Source organism: Nuphar pumila, chromosome 17 (assembly GCF_984573655.1).
Source record: "Nuphar pumila chromosome 17, dmNupPumi1.hap1.1, whole genome shotgun sequence".
In the NCBI taxonomy this organism is placed as follows: Eukaryota; Viridiplantae; Streptophyta; class Magnoliopsida; order Nymphaeales; family Nymphaeaceae; genus Nuphar; species Nuphar pumila.
Genome location: NC_143265.1, coordinates 76604073 through 76610431, shown reverse-complemented (window position 1 = coordinate 76610431; position 6359 = coordinate 76604073).

Here is a 6359-nt window from a genome sequence, read left to right as displayed (position 1 = left end):
ATTCAACACTGATTCAGCCAGAACCAGTGTTGAAACAGCCTATTCAATACAAATGATTAATTCAGGCCAATTTGCAATAATTCTTACATCGTTAACCCTACCTGCAACTGTACAAAGCAAAATTTCTTTATTAGTAAATGACAGAACTGATGCAACAAAAATGATCTATGACGATGTATACTTATAGGGGAACGGTTCCACTCATCCCCTATGTCATCCTCCATGTTCACATCTCTTGAAAAGATAACGTGATCACTTTACGAGATCACATCGTGATGTTGATGATATGTCGCCAGCTTCACCAGATGCTATCTATAAGTTTGATAGATTCAGTTGCTGATATATCGCCAACTTCCCCCCCCCAAGGCGCTATCTATCAGCTTGTTATCCTCTCCTTCAGTTACGGTGCACCCCCACCGAATTTATTGTGTTACGTATCCCTGATATCACTCAACATTATCTCTATTCGGGACCCATCACTCCTTATAAATACTCGTTATAACCTGCGGACACAATAGACTGTGAATATATGATACCACAGGCTTCATCCCGTGGACGTAGGCTTAATGCCTGACTAGGGATGGCAGTCGACCCGGGCAGGGGCGGGGGACAAGGTCTTCACTCTCGCTCCGTATCAAAATTCTGCCCTCCATCTCCCCCTCCATTCTTGCATGGGTTTTGATTTTAATCTCCATTGTCCCCTCCAACCCAGGTTCAAACGGGGCAAGGCGGGGCGGGACCCATTTTCCTTTGATCCACTACCATCCTTAAAGAATATTTTAGCATTTTACTGACGGAGATTGGAGACGGGGCAAGGTGGGTCAAGGAAAAAGCGTAAGTCCATCCCCACACAGGTTTTGATTTTAGCCTCCATCCCCATTTTATGTCCTCCATCCTCAATCCAAACGGGGTGAGAGGGGGGCGGGGTGGCACCCTTTTTCCCCTGGTCCACTGCCATCCCTATGCCCAACCACGTTAATTCTGGTTCTCACTTCTCCCTCTCTCCAATTTCTTCTTATTTTTATCAACACCCCCTCTTAAATGTCAATTTTCATTAAATGAATGATGTAGATTTAAACAACTTACATCAATGAAATCTCAAGAAGGGGTAGGAAGATAGGAATGACTTTGAAAATGAGAGTGGAACCAATTTATATTTTATAGGCCTTTGAGGCATTGCTTTACCGAATGTCATTGCTATTAACTAATCAAGGCAACTTGCTGCAAGGCTCTACGTGAACATCCCATGTGCCTCGAGAGACTTTAGGCAGCCTAATTAACAGCTTAATTAATGCTGCTCTACGTGGCCACCAGCCGGGCCTTTTGTTTCCTCAACTTTGCTTGGCCATTCAATGAACTCTCAAAATGCAAGTTGTATCCAGTCAATTGTCCTAATAAATGTGTTCGACATGGTTCACATGCTATGGATCATTATCATACATTGGCTCATCTTTTTTTTTTTTTGTGATGTAAAAGTACTATTTTTTGAGCAATGAAATTTTGGTAGATTGTGGGCTGTTGATTTTTGAAGCTTTTGAAAAACCAATGTACATGATGTAAACCTACTAAAAGAAACTATATAGATCACATTTATGCACTTACAAAATGAGCGAAAAGAACAGAAAAAAATTAGGTCTTTTTGGCTAGATTGCATGTACAAACGACTATATATATATATATAAGCCAAAAATAAATCCTACCTTAACTCCTTTTTCAAAAGCATCCCCATCATTTTAATAACCCTACCAAAACGTTATGTTAATGCAAGTGACCACAACATCCATCCTTTAGGTAAAAGATCAATTTACCCTCGAAGGAGATTAGGAAAACATTTATTTATTTATTTATTTTTGATAGGCAAACTGGGGTTAAGCAGACCCTAACCAGATATGTCATAAGCCCCATGTGGCAGAGGGATTCAAACCTAGGCCTTCGGCCTGACATAGGACTCCGCTTACCGCATGAGATACCACCTCGGTGATTAGGGAAACATTTATTGGAGCAAGGTTTGGTATTTGATTCTTTTGAAAATTTTGGACTTAAATGTTATCAGGATCTATGACTTTTTTTTGTTCTTTTTTTGAAAGGAAATGGGGTTAGGCTTAGGCAGACCCCTACCAGATATATCTTAAGTGCTTCCATGTGGCAGAGGGATTCGAACCTGGGCTTCCAGATTGGCACAGGACCCCGCTTACCGCATGGGATACCACCTCGGTTATTATTTGTCAAGTAGTCTTGTAAACTTTATGAATTAGTTAAAATTTCAAGTTCACGGCAAAATAGGAAAAAACAGGAAGCACGAGTCATATCAATTGACCCTTCATCTGCCATCAATTTCTTCTGATGAACAGAATGTCTCAAACAAACTGATATGCAAAACCAATCCATCCCATCTTCATCTAGGATTCAAGGGCTCTCTCTCTCTCTCTCTCTCAAGTTTCATGTGTTGCTGCCCCATTTGAGTCTCTTGTGCTTTTCTCACAGGCAAAGGCGTAGGTAGGGGGGGGGCAGGACTGGGCTGTAGCCCAGTCCTGCCTCCCGAAACAGTTAATTTTTTTTTAAAAGCCCAGTCCTAGCCCAGCCCTGCTTCCATATGAAATAGATTTTTATCCATTTTTGTAGCCCAGCCCTGACTGCAGCAAATAGTTTGATTTGTCCATATGAAATAGATTTTTATTAATAATTGTAGCCATTTTTTATTTTTATCTCAAAAAAAAAAATTTCGGGGCCGCTGCCCCCGAACCCCCGACTATCACACAAATAAATTTTTTTTTTGCTACACCCCTGTTTGCCCCACCCCCCACATGAATCCTAGCGACGCTCCTGCTCACAGGTAGTGCCACCCATGTCTTCACTCAATGAGAGTAGTCATGGAAAATCTTTTGAAAAAATACAAAAGGAGTAATTTGGTTATTTTGACAATATCACTAACCATGATCTATCAGCAACCATGTTTTTTTTTTTTTTTAAATTTATAACCCAAAGAAACTGCACCAGCCATGAAAACCTGATCACACTGGCTCAGACTGCTATACCTATGGTTGTCATGCTGACAGTGTAGAGAAGCGATGCCCCCTTAAGAATCAAACCTTGACTGTCTGTCTAGAAGCCAAGGCCCTGCTCCTACGCCAACCCCCCTTGGGGCAATCAGTGACCATGGTTAATTCAATAATTGTTTGACGGTATGGATGAATTTGTCTTTGGCTAATAAGTTAGGGAACAATATATAAAAGAACTCTAAAGTAACTTTGTTGATAAAATATTTACATTTTTATATCAAATGAAATTGAAGTAATGATTGTTTCTTAGTAAATAAACATTGATAAACATTGATAAACAGATCTAATAATTTAGATTGAGCAATAAATACTTGAACGTAGGATTTTTAAAGGGTCCTACAGGACCTAACAAAAAAAAAGGATAGGGCCTTATATATTTGTTATTTGTTATTTATTATTTATTTAATAAAAAATGTTTTACATGAAGACTTTATGACATCTAGATATGTAATCCGAACTCGAAAAATAGATGGCTCACAGTGCATTTAAAACTTTAGAATACACAATATTGTGTTGTTTTTTAATGCTTAAAAAAATGCATCTAAATATCTAAAACATGTTACTTACTGAATAAATGATAAACATACAACAAACAACAACAACAAGTACGCCTTCATCCCAAAATAATTGGGGTCGGCGATATGAACCAAAAAAGAAAATCATTCTGGGTCTTCCACATAAATCCTTCTCCTCCAATCATTTTTATCCAATGCCATGTCCCCAGTGAGGTTCAAAGCATTCATATCCTTTCCTATCATCTCCATCCAAGTCTTCTTAGGCCTACCCCGACCTCTTTTAACTAATATATTTCCCCATTTCTCCATCCTTCTAATTGGAGCATCATTAGGCCTTCGCCGAATATGTCCAAACCACCGTAAACGATTCTCTCTCATCTTATTTTCATTGGATGCAACACCTACCTTCTTACGTATCTCCTTATTTCAAATCTTATCTTTTATTGTATTTTCACACATCCATCTAAGCATATACGCATCTCAGCTACACTTATTTTTTGAATATGATGTCTCTTGGCAGCCCAACATTCCGTTCCATATAGTAAAGCGGGCCTAATTGTCGTCCTATAAAACTTTTCCTTCAACCGCAATGGCATTCTACGATCGCACAACACTTCAGTTGCACTTTTCCATTTCATTCACCCAACCTTTATCCTATGATTTACATCTCCATCAATTTAAATTCAATCAATAAAAAACTTAATTGTTAGAGAAGGAACGTCGTCGTCGATCACCATTTTATTAGAGAGAGATAACAAATTAAAAGAAAAATAAAGGCACAAAAATAGGTTAAAGACCCATTGAGCGTTTTTTGTTTTCCATGAGAAATTGCTTATAAAGTTAAGGAAGAATAACAAACTCATTTAAGCGATAAAATTTTGATCTTATCTATGCATCATGATCTTGTTGAAGTTTTCATTGTTCATGCAATTTCAACCTTTTCAGGATATTTTTAATAATATTGCTGTATTTGTCACCATCATAATAGTACATATGGATTTATTACCGTGTAAATCTTATTAAGCATGGGTCCTTGATGCAAGGGAGCCAACCTGGCTTTTTAAGCCAGGCAATCCAGGCCCACTGCACGTATGGTTTGCATTTTTTTTTGAATTTATAACTGGAAGAAACTGCACTCGGCATAAAGACCTGGTCGCGCTGGCTCAGCCTGTCATACCTATGGTCTTTGTGCCAACAGTGTAAAACTCCGAGGCTAGGACCCCTTTACCCGAAGCCTATGTTACACATTGGCTTGCTTTGAGGGGCGACACATATGAGAATCGAACCTTGACTGCTCGTCTAGCAGCCAAGGCCCCCACCCCACTAAGCCAACCTCCCTTGGGGCAGCGCGACTAGGTTTGGCAGGCTACTTTATAAGCTCAGAGAATTTTACATTTAACAGCCTTAACTACTACAAAATTACTTTTAACTGCCTGTGTTTCAAAACTTTTGGAATAAGCCCTTAATTTCTTTATACATAATTTTTCTATATTGACAGTTTAACAAAGTCACATGTAAAAAAAAAAAATCTCCTAAAAAACAATGCCGACAATTGTGCAGAATGAGGTGTTTCTTTTGGCCAGAAGAGGCAAAGAAAGAATCTAAATGGGAGAGTAGATTCAATAATCGATACTCGGCCTAATGGCGAGACTTTATGCGCCCCATGTTAGATTCAGGTACCGGATCCAGTGTGGCCATAGAGTCTCTCAAGAAGAACCCTATGCGCCACATAAATTGTGAGCTTATTAAGTCATTTATGTAATTTAATTATTAAATTTAATAGTATTTAATGGCTGCATGCAAACTACTTTACATGGGTTATGAACCTGGTTACAGGATTAAAAGGTTATTATCTTTAAGTTAATAGTGAAGTTAATTTCAATCCTCCATGGTTGCCTATATAAAGGTTCATAACCATGGCAAGATGATAGAGAGCAATAATTGAGAAGCAGATCAGGTCATGCTGAACATGAGCTTTTTGCTCATGCCAACATCGTGGCCGTCTGTTTGCATTTTGGATGAATGCCACGTAGCATATAACGGTTCGATTCTGCTTCGCAATAACTGAGTTTTAATAGAGGATTGTGAAGTATCCCATACTTGGAGAGGCACTAGATTAATAAAATACTACAGAACGTGTGGCTTCACAAAGTTAAAGGTTCAACCCTTCCTTTTATCTCATGATTGATTCAGTGATCCCAGATCCAAATCGAGTCTAAGAACCTAGCTATTGGTCTCAACATCCGATCCTACACCAAGTTCCTTGCAAGGTACTCAATCCAATCAGTGTATCTCCTCTCTCTAAATTGACCCACTAAGATCAACAAAAAAAAAAACTATCTGCTCAGTGATTGTTATTCTTAAGTATCATGTGTCTTTAATATGTTGGGTAGTGATAGCCTTTATTAGCTTAAGATGCATCACATTCACTAGTGCATTACAAATTACATGTTCATTTTTTGTTGCTTCAATAGTTTAGTTTCCTTCATGATGTGCATCACCAATATCAAAAGCTGTTTGCTTTAAACAACTCACAAATTGCCCAAGTGCTAGGTCAGCTTGACTCTTGTGTGCCCCCATCTACTTTAAAGCATGCATGGTAGGCAATATCAGCATCACAAGCTCAGCCCTGAATCACAATTCAATGCTCAAATTGAACATTAAATTTTTCTTGAAGCTAAAGAACCAACTTCACCAAACCTCTTTTGAGTTGGAGTGAGTGTGACCCACAAATTCTTGTGGTAGTTGTTGCAATCATTCATCAAAAGCCCACAAGCGCTCAGCT